Consider the following 16230-nt stretch of genomic DNA (forward strand, 5'->3'; position numbering starts at 1 on the left):
CGTCATGCGTCGCGTGGCTGTCACACAGAACCCTGATAAACCTCCCAGGCAGCGGGGAACTGCCCACAAGGACGCCGAGGCTGAGGCCAGCCAGCTGGTGAGCGTCCGGCAGGGGCCTGATGCTCCGGGTCCGACGCCAGCGCCTGGGCGCCTTCAGCGGCCACCCTCGCCGCGGCCTCTGTCCGTCATAACCCAGGTCACCTCCTCCACGGGCGCTTGTTTGTAGAAATTCTTTGAAGAACAGCAGAGGTGCCTGAGCCAAGAGCAGTGTCCGGGTCGTGGTCAGCAGAGACGTGAGGCAGCCTCCCTGTCCCTGGGCTCAGCGGGGCTGTGCTGCGGCCCGTGGGTCTCTGTTCTTGCAGGTTCAGTGGTTGGAAGAAAAATAAAACAATCCCATTTCACAGCACACGACGGACCTTATATAGACTTCAAATGCCAGAGTCGACACTCGCTGTTGTCCGGTCAGCTCGTGCGGCCGTTAAGAAAGGCCACGGACTCGGCAGTGGACGTGTCGGCAGTGGACGTGTCCGTCTCTTTGTCCTGGAGGCTGGAAGTCTGGGATCAAGGTCGGCTTCCTGGCTTGCAGACAGACGGCCACGGTCTTGGCATCCTCACACGGGGGGACAGTGAGCTCTGGGTTCTTCCCCGTCTTAGCAGGGCACCGATCCCACCATGGGACCCACCTGCGTGACCTCATCTAAACCTATTCGCCACCCAAAGGCCACACTTCCGAATCCTGTCCCATGAGGGTTAGGGCTTCAGCATACGGATTCGGGGGGCACACACACTCATTGTTGTACTGTCCACCCCTGCACTCCTGCGACATGGCTCTGCCTGCAGGCCCAACACATCGACCCTCTGGTCCTCTGTGGAGGAGGCTGGTGGAGCCCCGCTCTGCACGACAGTCTCTCCGTCGTCCCCACGCCTCGTAGAAGGCCACCCACATTCCTGCAGAGACAGAGCCTCGGACAGGGAACTGACGCCCCTCCCGCCCGACTTTACCTCTCTGGGCAGCTTCGACTAAGGGTGTCACCCCGCAAAGCGCGAGCTCCAAGCTGCTCCCGGCCCCTGGGATTCTGTTCGTCTGTCGTGCAGAGGGTCTCAGGTGGTTTAATGACCTTCCAGCCAACCTTGGGATTCTGTTTTCACCTCGCAAGATCACAGCCCGCTCTCCGGGATTGGACACGCTAATCCCCCTTAATAACCGGCACCAGAAGGCAGACTCATCTCAGATCTGCCGCATTGTGCCCGGCCCGTTCCTAACCTCGTCGGGGGGCGGGGGCGTCCGGCGGGAACTACTGTTGAGGCGCTCAGCACCGCCGCTGCCCACGGGACCCACCCTGACGCGTCATGGGTGAGAGTCTCCCAGAGCCTTCACACAGATGCCACCATTCCAGGCCCAAAGCTCCCTGCATTTTTCTTTTTTCCCGGGAGACACCTCCCCAGTGACACCTTATGCAAATTTCCCAAGCATTCAAGACAGGCCAGGTAAAAACACCTAACCTAACTGAGTTCAGGACCTAGCTCTGGACTATGGAAAAGTTCTCCTGCAAGGCCCTTTGGCACCCCAGGGGTGGAGCCTTGCCCACCCTGAGGTTTGAACCGGCTCCGTTACGACTCAGAGACGTCACAGGGAAAGGGACCCCCCAAGAAGGAGTCCCTTCCTCAGCTGTCTGGGGAGCAGAGCTGGGAGGGTGGCAGCCCCCCACCCCTGGGAGTCCGTGGGAGGCTCCCTTCCTTCGGAGGGCTGTGGTTGTCCACAGGTGGCACGTGGGTGCCAGCGTGTGGCTCCCTTTTAGGGACTAATTATGACTCAACTGTCCCTGTCTAAAGATGTTCCCTACGGAAGAGAAACCTAGTTATTGTAGACTCTTTAAAAAACAACAACAAAAAATCCCAAATCAGCCCACGAAAACACCACCAAACACAAGACCCCATCCTTAGCCGCTGTCTTTAGGTGGCGGGGTCCTTCCCAGGATGCTTGAGTGAGGGGACGGAGACCTGTGCGGCAGGGGACAGCAACCGTATGCAGGAAAGCGCCACAGTGGATTTTTCAGCCCTCTTGGGCCAGTCGGTCTCCGTCAAAGCTCTTCAACTCCACTGTGCAAAAGCAGCAGAGACAACATGTGAATGGAAGGGTGTGGCCGTGTGTCAATAAAACTTTACTTACAAAAACAGGTGGGGGGCCGGATGTGGCCCTTGGGCCCTAGTTTGCAGACCTCTGATCTATGATACTGACAACAAAAATGACATCCATGGAAATGCAATTAAGACAGAAGTGGCGATCCTGACGATGTCTGCAGGGAGCTGGCCCTCGGTCCTCTTGTGGGGACGTTCGGTGTCAGGAAGGGGACCCCTCAGGTCAAAGAGGACCCCGTGCTGCCTGCTGACCAAGCCCCTGGCCTCACTGCTCGGCGGGGTCAGGGGAGGAGGCGAAGAGGCCCGTGTGCTCCGATTCCTCATTCACCCGCTTCCCTTTGCCAGTCCCGTTTGCCACCGCGTCCCTGGGAGATCTGTTCCGGAGTAAACACACAGCCACCCGCCCCGCCGCTCTCTGCGAGGCTGCTCGCTGGGGACCAGGCCGCTGCCTCTGATGCTGGACTATTTTTGGTGGCTGTCTTGCCTCATTTATTTTTGATTTGACTGTATGTTCTTGTTCTTGCTCCCACTGTGAAAGGAAGAAGCGCAGTATGTTTAAACTCTGCGTGTGTGTCCGCACGATCGGGGCCGACGGGCCACCTGCCCTCTCTGCTGTGGACAGGCTCCGAGGGGCTGCGCCTCCATCGCCTGCAGGTGGTGCCCGTCCAGTCCCGAGAACAAGGCTGGGTCGGAGCGGCCGGAGGCCCAGGGCATCGAGGGCGAAGGAGGTGCAAGGTGCCCACCGGGGCAGCGGCCCGGGACCAGTCACCGTGCGGGCGCCAGTCCTGATTCCTGGGAACGGAGTGCGCAGCGTGAGGTGCTGGGACAGGGTTCCCACGTGCACGCATTCGCCTGATCCCGCCTCCGACCCTGGGAGGGCAGCACTGCCAACCACGGGTCACAGCTGAGGAAACTGAGGCTCAGGTGGGGCAGGTGGCCTGCCCACGTTACCCGGTAAGTGGCAGTCCTGGGAGTCCAGCTGTGAACCACAGCTCTCTGCTGCCACCAGCAGAGGAGAAGCCACGAAGGCCTCCTCCTACGAGGGTGGCTCATCCACGCTTCCCCAGGGCTGGGGCCAGAGGGCGAAGGCAGGAGCGAGTGGGGTGTCTCTTGGCAGGAGGCCATTCGACGGTCCAGGTGGGAGCTGGGTGGCCTGGGCCACGGCTGGCGAAGTCGGGAGATTAAGACCAGAGTTGTCTGGCAGGTGGATGTGTTGGACTAGAGGGAGACAGGTGCGGGGTGGCCCCCAGGTTTCTGGAGAAGAGCTGCCAGCTCCTGTTGGGGGGCTGCTGGGTGCAGCATCTGGTCTGAGGTGCCCATTGGACATCAGATGGGGAGCTGGCAGTGTCCTCTTCTGGCCCCCCCTCAACTCCTGGCTGGAGCAGTTTCCCCAGTCCTGCAGGTGTGGTCCTCTGCCTGGGACGCCCTTCCTTTGGTCACTCAGCAAATGTCAGCTCTCCAGAAAGGCTGTCCATCCTGTCAGCACACGCATTTCCCGGGGTGTGCCGCCCCAGCCTGCAGCGACTGTCCACCTGGCTGCCCCCCAACCAGAGGGCGTGCCCCAGAGGGCGGTGGCTGGGACCATCCTGTTCCCTGTGGGACCCCTCGTGCCCAGGACGGGGCCTTTGCCGAATGCATGGAGGCATGTCGCCCCCGCTGCAGACAGGTGGCACTCCTTGTAATGAACAGACTCCAGGGTGGGATGAGGCAGGCGGAGGTGGAGGTGGAAGACGGAGTGAGTGGTCCTTCCCGCGGCTCCTCCCAGGGAGAGGTGGTTCTGCAGCCTCAGCAGCTTTCGCCAAGGGTTTCACGGCAGGAGAGTGCAGCCCGCATGGGCCCACGTCAGGACCTCAGGAAAGGGCTCAACGCGACAGTCGGCCAGGTCAGGAGTCCCCACCAAGACGATGTCCTGTTCATGAAGCATGCACGGAGCCAGGCATCTCATGGGCACGTGTGCAAGGGTGTGGACATACACACACACACTTCACCCCCACCACCTCCGTCACCTCCACCACTTCTATCTCCACCTCCATCCAACACCCACCTCCGTCACCCCCACATCCAACACCTCCACCTCCGTCACCCCCACATCCAACACCTCCACCACTTCTATCTCCACCTCCGTCACCTCCACCACTTCTATCTCCACCTCCATCACCTCCACATCCAACACCTCCACCTCCGTCACCTCCACATCCAACACCACCTCCGTCACCTCCACATCCAACACCACCTCCGTCACCGCCACATCCAACACCACCTCCGTCACCTCCACATCCAACACCTCCACCTCCGTCACCTCCACCTCCAACACCACCTCCGTCACCTCCACATCCAACACCACCTCCGTCACCCCATCCAACACCACCTCCGCCACCTCCACACCCAACACCTCCACCTCCGTCACCCCCACATCTAACACCACCTCCGTCACCTCCACATCCAACACCTCCACCTCTGTCACCCCCACATCCAACACCTCCACCTCCATCACCTCCACCTCCAACACCACCTCCGTCACCTCCACATTCAACACCCACCTCCATCACCTCCACCTGTCACCTCCACATCCAACACCTCCACCTCCGTCACCTCCACATCCAACACCACCTCCGCCACCTCCACACCCAACACCTCCACCTCCGTCACCCCCACATCTAACACCACCTCCGTCACCTCCACATCCAACACCTCCACCTCTGTCACCCCCACATCCAACACCTCCACCTCCATCACCTCCACCTCCAACACCACCTCCGTCACCTCCACATTCAACACCCACCTCCATCACCTCCACCTCCGTCACCTCCACCTCCAACACCTCCACCTCTGTCACCTCCACATCCAACACCTCCACCTCCGTCACCTCCACATCCAACACCCACCTCCATCACCTCCACCTCCGTCACCTCCACCTCCAACACCTCCACCTCTGTCACCTCCACATCCAACACCACCTCCGTCACCTCCACCTCCATCACCTCCACCTCCGTCACCTCCCCCTCCGTCACCTCCACCTCCAACACCTCCACCTCTGTCACCTCCACATCCAACACCACCTCTGTCACCTCCACATCCAACACCACCTCCATCACCTCCACATCCAACACCCACCTCCATCACCTCCACCTCCATCACCTCCACCTCCACCTCTGTCACCTCCACCTCCGTCACCTCCACATCCAACACCACCTCCGTCACCCCCACATCCAACACCTCCACCTCCGTCACCTCCACCTCCGTCACCTCCACCTCCAACACCACCTCCATCACCTCCACATCCAACACCGCCACCTCCGTCACCCCCACATCCAACACCACCTCCGTCACCCCCTCCAAGTGGCTCCCCCCCTGCAAGCACCCCTGCTTTCATGTTCTGCTCTTGGACTCACCCCCCTTCAGAGCAAGTCTTCTGCCCTCTGTGAGGTCCAGTCCTACGTCCATACCTATGAGCCCCAGAACTGCACCTTCCGCCCACTCCCTCCCGAGCTGCCGGCTCACTCTCCGGCTCCCTGTTGGCTTTGTCCACACGGCTATTCCTGGAACATTCCCTATCTTTCCCAGTCCACTCTACTGGCCTCAGTGGCTGCCCAGGGCCTCTAGCAGCAGGTGCAAGCACCTTGGCTTGGCACGCCGAAGCATGCACAGCTGGTCCTGTCTATACTCCAGCTCCCTCTCTACTTCCTGGCCTTCCTGCACACCCGACCTCGGGCACTGCCCACCCCTCAGGTTCCTGTGCTGTCAGCAGCCCTGTGCTTGCTCTGGCTGTTCCCTCGGGGACCACAGCATCTTCCCATCCCCCGGGATGCATCAGCCTCAGGGTCAAATGCAGGGGCCACTTCCTAGGCCAGGATGGGTCAGCCTACACTACTCACAGTGGTTACTCTGGGGGCGGGCACTTTCCACTCCTAACCCTCTGCCATGCGCATGTGCTAAGCCACTGGCTGCAGACACACAGCTCTGAGACGCAAAGAGCTGGGGCAGGTCTGCCCGACTGCAGAACAACACTTTCTGTGGTGGTTGTTAATCCTCACCGGAGGACACTTTTCCATTGATTTTTAGAGAGAGGGATGAGTGGGGAGAGAGAGACAGACAGAGGAAAAAGAGAGAGAGAAACATTGGTGTGCGAGAGACACATCATTTGGTTGCCTCCTGCACATGCCTCGATGGGGGCCGGTGATCGAACCTGCAACCCAGGTACATGCCCTTGACTGGAATTAAACCCATGACCCTCCGGTGTGCAGGCTGATGCTGTAACCACTGAGCACACCGGCCAGGGCAGCAAAGCCAACACTCTTTTTTTTTTATCCTCACCCGAGGACATTTTTCCATTTTTTGTACAGATAGAGTGGGAGGGAGAGAGAGGAAGAGATATAGAGAGAGAAACATCGATGTGAAAGGGACACATTGAGTGGCTGCCACCACACGACCAACCAGGGCCGGGGACAAACTGCAACCGAAGTACATGCCCTTAGCGGGAACTGAACCCGGGTCTCTCCGGACCGCAGGTCGACGCTCTAACCGTTGAGCCAAACCGGCCAGGGCAAAGCCAACACTCTTAAATGCAACCCCATCCATGTGTCCCAGACCCCATGATGGTTTATGCAGAAGAACTCTCCCTAGAGCTTTCTGGTTTCAATCGTCAACACTCGAATGACAGCCTACCTGTTGGGCACCCTCATTCCCAACACAGTCCCAGTCTAAGTCCAACTGGGGGATATGTGGGGATGACGTTTCCCCCCCCCCCCAGCTTCCCCATCTCTTATGTTCACCTGAGCGGGTCGAGGAGGGACCCTGAGTAGTGTGAATTACCCAGCAGGCATTCCACCTGGGAACTGGGGGGTGGGGACGATGGCAGCACATGCCCTAATCCCCCGAAAACACGCCTAGAGCTCGGGCAGGAGCCGGGAAGGCCGGGGTTTCGAGGGCTGGGCGCCCGGTCACACTAGAGATGGCTCTTGATTAAACATCCATCTGCTCATTTTTCCAGTTACATTTGAGCTGTGACAAGTACTGTTGGGTTTGCTGTCAGCACAGAGACAGCGCATTTCATTTCAAAGAAAGTTTGTTCAAGAAACAACTTTAACCTACGAGAGCAACACGCGGACTCGGAAGTGTGCACGTCTGGCCCGGGCCCTGGGCTGGAGTGGAGACTCACCAGGGCCAGCGAGAGCCCCCTGAGAAAGACAGTGTGCCGGACAACCTGCAGGCCTCTGTCGCCCCCAGGAATCCGGGAGGAAGGTGCCGCGGAGACCCCGCAGCGAAACTCCAGGCAAAAGGGAATTGGGTGATGCCGCAGTTCCTACACCCCCTTCGTGAAAGTCTGTTACAGCTCCTTACGGAAGCTCATCCAGAGAGTCTAGGGACAGACCCAACCCCCGGCCAGTGCATTCCAGGCCTTCTGAGGGGAGAAGCTCTGACGGGGGCGTCTGTGCGGGGTGTGCGCCTACAGATGCGTGCATACATGTACGTGTGTGCAGGCCCGTGCACACACACAGGCCCACTGCACCTGTCAGCCGAGCAGTCTGCGGCCCAGTCATGTGCCCAGATTGATGGCAGGGACGGGCCTCCCCTCACACAGGCCACTGTTCCACCCTGGGCCAGGCCAGGCGACGGTGCTGAAGTTCCCGTGTGTGCAAGGAACCTGCCGTCACCACTGTCCCCCGGGCCTCCTGCGGCCCTGAAAAGCAGATGCTTGGCAGAGCAGGTGAAGACCAAGGGTCCAGGATCCTCAGAGGGTGTGGGGTGGCCAGGACTTTGAGAACCGTGTAATGCCATCTGGGTGACCCTGGGACTTGTCTCCAGGAGAAGTGACCATCCACCCAAGGCGCATTTCAGACACACTCCGAGTGCGTCCCACACCTCTGGGGGAGGAGGGCGTGGAGCCGTGTCCACCCCCCTGGGAATGCAGTGCACCCTGGGTACTCTGCTCTCCTCTGGGGCCTGGAGCTGCCGGATTTCCTGCCTCGCCAGCTCCAACTGCAGCCACGGCCGGAGGGACGACAGGTCTGCCCCGTGCCTCCCTCCGGGGCCCAGGCCGGCACCCAGGTACCAGGCATCCCCCCACCGGGCAGCCTGAGGCCTGCGTCCTCAAGGGGCGGCCTCCCCTCGGTGGCGCGGGGGAAGGTGAGGGTCACACAGTGGGAGGTCCCAGAGCACACCTAGCGTGAGTGTGAGTGTGGCAGAGCTCTCGGCCGCTGTGCCGGGCCTCGCCCACCCCCCGCCCAGGGTTCCTTTCACACTCAGCCGCTGGCCTTTGACACCAAGAGCATCTCGCTCCCACTCTGGTGTCAGACCAGCTGGTCTCGTCCTTCCGAGAGGTCGCGAGGACAACGAGCAGCGGAAGAGGGTGGTGTCCCTGGTGTGGGCCCTCGGGGGCAGGCAGGTCACCATCAAGGGGATGGGGGCTTCCTGCTGCAGGACAGGGACTAGGCTCACTGCCCGCCTGGAGGGAGTTCCCTTGTGACACCCAAGCCGTGCCCGTCACACCAAGGAGAAAACAGCTGGCAGGACTTCGTGACCCACCTCCAGGATTCCCTCCCCTCTGGGGCCAGTGGGGGTGTCCGGGGCAGCCATGCAGTGCCAGAGGGCTCCGGGCAGCACGTGCCGGCCACACTGAGCCTGGGCATCTGCTGTGGCCACCACCGCCGCCACTGCTCCCACCACCACCACCGCCGCCACTGCTCCCACCACCACCACCACCACCACAGCCGCCACCACTGCTCCCACCGCCACCACCACTGCTCCCACCGCCACCACAGCCGCCACCACTGCTCCCACCACCACCACCACAGCTGCCACCACTGCTCCCACCACCACCACAGCCGCCACCACTGCTCCCACCGCCACCACAGCTCCCACCACCACCACAGCTGCCACCACTGCTCCCACCACAGCCATTGCTCCCACCGCCGCCACCACTGCCACCACCACCAGTGCTCCCACCACAGCCACCGCCACCGCGGCTGCTGCATTTCTAGCCCCTCCCGGGCTGAGGGTGCCGTTGCAATGACTTGAGTACCTGGCTGAAGCGTCAGTAACAGGACCTCTGCATCTGTGTCTGAGCAGGATAATCAATCAGCTGAAAGACAGAGGAAGGGGGTGGTCCGGGGATACACTCGGTCCCCCTCCCTGCAGGGACTGGAGCGACAGTGATGCCCGGTGCCTGGGGGGCCGACTCATCCCACTCCTTTGGAGTACCCACAGCAGGAGGGGACAAGGAGGTGCTGCGTCTCCTCAGAGCCAGGCTGAAAGCTGTGCACGGAGCCCAGGTGGAGAACAGCAGAGCTCGGGGACGGCGGAAAGCAAACAACCCTGCCCGTGTCCCTGTGGTTGCCGCGACACTGCGCCTCCAAGCCTGACTCAGCAGCTGACTCGGGACGGAGCAGGGCGGCCCCGCTCTCGGGGATGGATGGCAGCTGGATGGCTGGATGGACAGGCTCCAAGCTGCTTCCCTAGCTGCCTGGGCAGGGGGGTGGCTTTAACTGCTTATACCCCAGAATGGGGCGAGGAGGGAGGCCAGCATTCTGGTGTTCCCCAGACAGGCCATTTCAGAGTCTCTCCATGTCCCCTGGACATGGCCCCCCTCAGTGTGACTGGGGTCTCTCCCTCTGCAGAGCCCTGGATAAGCCCACAGCAGGGGTAGGTGGCTCAGAGACTAGGCAGTGCAGCCTGGTGGGGAGCGTGATGTTCCCTTTCGCCTGGCTGAGTTTCTGATAAACATCAGAGGGACCAGAGCCATCTACTCCAGGCCATCCTGTCCAGCAGGGCTCGCCCCTGTGCTGAGCCCAGCTCCTGGCACGGCAGTAAGGCTGGCCATCCCCGGCGGGTCCAGACCCCGTGGGGACCCACAGGCCTGGGCGCTGCAGCCCTGGGCCCTGCATTTTCCTGAGCTCCTGGTGGGGTTCGCTAGGACCCTGGAAGCAGCACTTGCAGAGGGAATCAACCCAGGGAGGGTGCCTGCTAGGGAGCACGTCCGATGGGACCCCTAGAGCCCTCCCGGGGGCCCAGGCTGGCCTCCTGAAAACAGGTTTGACTTCGGTCTCCCATCCACCCCAGGGGACCTGCTGGCCTTGTCACCACCTCGGGGGAGCTCCAGTAAGATGGCAAACCCAGGGCCGCCCAAGGCTGCTGAGCCTGCTGCTGAGCCAGGACGGGGCTCCGCCTCCAAGTGGGGCCAGAGGAGGCCCCTCCTCAGTCCCGCTCCCCTGCAGGCGAGCACAAAGCCCGGGCTCCAGCTGTGACTGGTGGCTTTGTGGCAAGGTGACCTAGCAAGCCAGCTGGACCCCACATCTGTGCTTCACCCCTTGACTAGAAACGCGGTGTGCCATTCCCCAAGGGGAAAAGAACCAGCAGACGAGAAAGAAGCCACAAAAGTCCCCCTGGAGAAGGCACTGGGGCTGGGGGTGGGGCTCAGTGGCAGAAGTCCACTGCAATGGCATGGGGTCACCCCCCAAGAGATGTGTCCAAGTCCCAGTGCCCTGTGACTATGACCTTAGGCAGCAAAAAGGTCTCTGCTGATATAATGAAGGTGTCATCCTAGATGAGGGTGACCAGTGTCCTTAGAAGAAGAGGTGAGGACACACAAGGAAATGAAGGAGGTGTGACGACAATGGAAACGGAGATCGGAGGGACGTATCTAGAAGCCAAGGAAGGTCCCCCTCAGCCTCCAGGGGAACCAACCTGCCCGCACCTGGGGTTTGGACTTCTGGCCTCCAGCCCTGCGAGACCCTGGCCGTGCTGCCCGCCCCCTGGTGGTAAACGTCCTGGCAGCCATCCAGGAGACTAACATACCCACCATCCTTTGAACCCCTCGAATAGTAGCAGGTTGTATAGAAAGCAGAGAAGTAGCCTTCTCTGCGGGGGGGGGGGGGGGGGAGGTAGTGACCTTTTGCTGGTCCTGAGCCCGTGTCCCCAGCCCTACCTCAGTGGCACACCTTAGGGGTTGGGGGGGAGTCTTTGGGGAAATGTCTGCAGATCTCTGCATTGGCATCTGTGTTGGCTCCTGGGGCTCCCCGGATCTCCAGGGAACTGTAAGAATAAATAGCAAATGCTTTCAAAGACGATTACACCGGGCACCACGTGATGGTCCTGAAAGATTCATCCTTTGTCTGGCTAGCACTGTCCTAGCATCTGAAAGTTGGTTTTACTCCACACCCATTAAAGGCTCCACTGCCCTGGCTGGTTTGGCTCAGTGGTTAGAGCGTTGGCCTGTGGACTGGAGAGTCCCAGGTTCGGTTCCCGCTAAGGGCATGGACCTTGGTTGCAGTTTGTCCCCGGCCCTGGTTGGGTCATGTGGGTGGCAGCCACTCGATGTGTCCCTTTCACATCGATGTCTCTCTCTCCCCCTCTCCCTCCTGCTCTATCTGAAGATAAATGCAAAAATGTCCTTGGGTGAGGATTAAAAAAAAAAAAAAACAAGGCTCTGCTGAATTAAAAATCATGTGAAAGGAAACCACCAGGCACTGTGCCTTTGCAGTCACATAAAGAACAGAAAAATAGGACTTTAAATAGAATGCCCTCTGCTGGAGCGGCTGCAGGAAGCTCTCCGTGAGATGTTGCTGCCTCTGGGGCCCGTGGTACAATCTTTTAGGTAAGAAAGGCCCCCAGGCTGGGGCCCAGAAGTCCTTCTATAACCACGCGAGAGCAGTGACGAGCTGGGCACACACAGATGTTCACCGCAGCCCTACTGGGGAGAGTGGGAAGAACCCCAAGGGGCGCTGTTGAAAGGGATTACAGAGAACCGGGAGATAGGACGTGGTCGGTCATGGTGACGTCTCCCTGTGGGAGAAGGTGCTCGTGCTGTCATGTCGAGTGGAGAAAGTGACAGCACCTGTCTCTGCTGGCGGAGAGGGAAGGCGTGTGGAAGTGGGGAGGGGTCCCTCCTCGGAACGTGACCCCGGCCTCAGATCCAGGGGGGCTGTGTGCGTGGGCAGGGAAGGGACGACCCCTGTGGTAGCAGGGCGCCCTGGGCCTGGACCTGACTCGTGGGGTCTCCCCTTCCTAGTCATCCTGGTGACCCCAGTCAGGACTGGGGCCACGGGTGAGCATCTGCCCTGTTAAGGAGGTGGTCCAGGGCACAGGGTCGGGAGTTCCTGAGGTCCCAGCCTCGCTCTGTCCTCTGGAGCCGTGTGGCCCAGGTGATGCAGTGTCTGCCCTCGTCTGTGCAGATCTCCACAGGACCTGCTCCTGGCGGCTGGGGCTGAGAGTAAATGTCTGCGAGGGTTACACAGGGGCCTGACAAAAAGCAGGTCTGTGACAAGTGGCAGCTGCTGATACAAAGTATAGTTGTTGCTGTTATCATTACCATTACTGTCACCCACATCATTATCCCCTCACCATTCCTATCATCACCACCACCATCACCACCATCCCCACAATCGTCATCACCACCATGATCATCATCTCCACCATCCCCATCATCATCCCCATCACCATTCCCATCACCACCACCACCACCACCACCACCCCCACAGTCGTCATCATCACCACCATCATCATCATCCCCATCACCATTCCTATCATCACCACCACCACCACCACCACCATCCCCACAATCGTCATCACCATCATGATCATCATCTCCACCATCCCCATCATCATCCCCATCACCACCACCACCACCATCCCCACAATCGTCATCATCACCACCCCCACAATCATCATCACCACCATCATCATCATCTCCACCATCCCCATCATCATCCCCATCCCCATTCCTATCATCACCACCACCACCACCATCCCCACAATCATCATCATCACCACCATCACTATCATCACCACCGCCATCTCCACCATCCCCACAATCATCATCACCACCATCCCTATCATCATTCCTATCACCACCACCACCACCACCCCCACAATCATCATCTCCACCATCCCCATCATCACCACCATCATCCCCACCATCATCACCACCTCCACTATCCTGATCATCACCATCCTCCCCACCATCACCATCATTATCACCATCACCACCTCCACCATCACCATCATCACCACCATCACCACCACCACCATCATTGTCCTCCAGCTTCAGATGAAGTGCCTGCTCCTTCCTGAGGGGGCAAAGGCTTTTAGCTGTCCAGTCTTTCCCCTGGAGTCCCCCCTCTCCCCGGGAAATCTGCTCATGAAACCCTGGCCTTCTCTGGCTGCCGCCTGGGACCACTCAGTATGGACGCCCTGGGACAGTTTCTGCAGTTAGGAGGAACTACCTTTGAATAATGAAGTGGCTTGGTTGTAAAAATAATGACTGTGCAGTCTATCAGGGCCGGCTGTGCTACAGCAGGACAGAGCGCATGCCTCCAGGTGCCAGGTGGCTGGGCGCCTGTGGCCATCGGCCCACAGTGCAGCCTCAGGACCACAGCTGCCTCAGCACACAGCCTCTGTGCACCTGGCTTGTCTCGGCTTCGGGGAGTACCCCGCCTGCTGCTGTGTCTGGCTGGGTGCCAGGCCCCGAGGCCACGGCTGCTCCACCTCCCTGGGGGACAGCCTGTTGTTCAGGGTGTGAAGGGGGTGCGCCCTGGGTGATGGCGGTGGGGTTGTTAAGGGCTATTGGTGGAGTGGCCTGCCTGGGAAGATGACATCAGGGAGCCCATGGTGGGGACAGCTGATGGCTACCCCCAAGGAGCCCAGGCTTGGCCCCCTGGCTTCAGCCTCAGGGTCCATAGCTCGCGAAGTAGCCAGGGCTCCTGCAGGCAGGGTCCCTGGGACGGACACGTGGACAAAAGGGGAGGTGGAAAGCAGTCCTGGCTGAGGGTGGTGCCAGGGCCACTGGTAGGACCTCATTCCCCAAATCACGCCTCACCGAATCTGGACTGTGGCATTTTCTACTCTCCTTAGCTCTGAGCCGTGGACAGCAACACCCCGAGGGAGCTGGGGTGAGCTTAGCCGTCCAAAGTGTGGCGTGCGCTGGCCCCAAAGGACCGTGGGCACTTTGGAGTCTGTGGGTCAGCCTGGGCCAGGCGAGCGCACCTCCAGCCTGAGGGTGATGCCTTTCACATTTTGTGGGGTCCTGCCACTCGCACCCACAACATTTCCCAACAAGTACATGGAAATGAGCATCTCCCTGAAGGACCGGGCAGAGGCTGTCCAGCATGGGAGCAGCCAGTCCAAAGGAGGGTCTGATGCACGGAGCAGGGCCCTAGGGGGAAGCTGGTACAAGGTTTGCTTTCTGCCAGGGGGTTCTGTTGTCCGAGGGTCCCGAGTTAGGTGGCAGCTGCCAGTTTGGGGTTGGGGTACCACACCCCTTCCTCACTCTGCAGAGGGTGGCTCCGGCCGGGTGGACCAGCCTGCACGGTCATTTCCCACGTGGCCCCACCTCCTGGGAGAGTCCACGTCCTGACTATTGCTGAGAGCCTGCTCCTGCCACGTGCCTGCTCGAGGGCGGGGCTGGGGTGTAGGTGAGGAGGCAGCACGCCCCCTGTCCATGGGACACGTGGTGGAGGAGGGACTGGACATCAGCTACAATGACCACCAGGGACTGTATTCAGAGAGACCTACAGGACACTGGTGAGGAGGCTGGGAGTGGCCACGGGCTGGCGGTCAGCGGGACCCCACCGGGCCACACTGTGACCCCAGCTCTACCAACAAGCATGATTCCTCCCTGAGCCTCAGTTTCCCTTTCCCTAAAACAAGGAGGCCGGACTACGTACCCTACAGCGTCAGAGAGTGAGGAGACGTACCCGAGGCCTGAGTGCTGGAGGAGCCCAGGGCCCCAGCCCCGAAATGCCGGGTGAAATACGCCCCAGGTGGGTTCAATGCCCACTGCTGGGCTGCTTTAGAAGGAAGGACTCTGCCCGAGTCTGGGACAGGTCCCCTCGCCCTTGAGGGTCTGGGGGATGGGTCCCCAAGCCTTTGATGCCTTTGCTGCTGGGTGGGTGCGGGGAGGGGGGGCTGCACCTTCCGCCTACACAGGCTGCTGCCCAGGGACCTGGGGTCCACTGGGCAGACAGTGGGGCCCCGCCAGGCCCTCGGCGCCCATACAGCCCAGCAGATGGCTGGGCACCTCCGGCAGTTCCCCAACGGTTACCTTGGTTACCAGGCTGCAAGAGGGTGGGGAACAGTCCTGTCTTCTGCATTTCTCACAGAGACAGCCTGGTGGGCTTTGCCAGAACCTTCCAGCCCTGGGCGAGGCAGGGAGCGAGGGCCCAGCTGGGCACACAGGCTGTGTGTGTCTGGGAGGGTGGTGGCGACCATGGCAGCTGGAGCAGCTCGGGGTCCCAGAGGGCTGGGGCCTCCTGGGGCCTGGTTGGCTCCGTCCTCACAGGGATGGGAGCCCCGGCCCAGCTGCACAGAGGAGGCAGGATGCATCTTCTGTAGATGAACAGCCCCCTGGTCCTCACCCAGCCCAAAGTCCCTCTCCCTCAGCACCCCATGCTGTGTCTGCACCTTGGCACGCAGCCCTCCTCACCCAGAGGGCCACCCTGTCCTTTCTCCCTGTCCCTCGCAGCGCCACCAGGTTTCAGGCCTGGCTCCAGCCTTGCCTCCTCCTTTCCTGACCACGTGGAACGGACACTGCCCCGTCCTGCCCCTTGTGCCTGCAGACTCCTCTGCTGCGGCCCGAGTGGCACCTCCGTGCACCGGGCCCCACGTCTCGCCCCCCGAGTGAACCCCAAGCCCAGGCCCCACCCTGTGCAAAGCGGGGTCAGGAGCACGTGTCTCCTGCGGGCAACCTGGCCCAGGACCGCTGACGAGTCCCATCCTCACAGGTCCTCTTGTTAGGACAGTGGGTCCACAGGCCACAGGAGGGCCCTGGTGGCCTTCCCCAACCCGTCACTTCGGAAGAAGAGAAAGTCGCCGGGAGGCAGCTCCCAGGTGCCTCTGTGTGCCCGGCCAGGGCAGCGGGTGTCCCTGGCACCCGCTGTCCTTTCTCAACAGGGGAGTGGAAACGGGGGGCATCTGCTGCTCCCTGGGATCAAAGCAGGCCTGTGTCCCTGTGGAGAGGTGGCAATTGTTCCTTAGGACTCGAATTCCTATTTTGGGCATTGTGTGTCCCTTGCAGATGGCTTCAGGCCTCCTGTCCCTGACACCTGAACACGTCCTGGCCTGGGTGACTAAAAATACCTCCTCCTCATTGACAGGGAA

General features: G+C 60.6%; 1 protein-coding gene across 4 annotated transcripts in view; it reads right to left on the minus strand.

Moving 5' to 3' along the window:
- The window catches only part of KCNAB2 (potassium voltage-gated channel subfamily A regulatory beta subunit 2), a 76190-nt gene that overhangs the window by 53456 nt on the left and 6504 nt on the right, over nt 1–16230 (minus strand). For 2 of the 4 annotated variants that reach the window (XM_036255349.1, XM_036255344.1), the window contains exon 1: nt 1003–1143. The exons of the other annotated variants lie outside the window; for them this stretch is intronic. The gene's annotated coding sequence lies outside the window, so the exon portion shown is untranslated. Of the gene's footprint in view, nt 1–1002; nt 1144–16230 lie in introns of those variants that run through there. 4 annotated transcript variants of the gene reach the window in all.

This window comes from Molossus molossus, unplaced genomic scaffold (assembly GCF_014108415.1).
Source record: "Molossus molossus isolate mMolMol1 unplaced genomic scaffold, mMolMol1.p scaffold_m16_p_12, whole genome shotgun sequence".
Classification (NCBI taxonomy): Eukaryota; Metazoa; Chordata; class Mammalia; order Chiroptera; family Molossidae; genus Molossus; species Molossus molossus.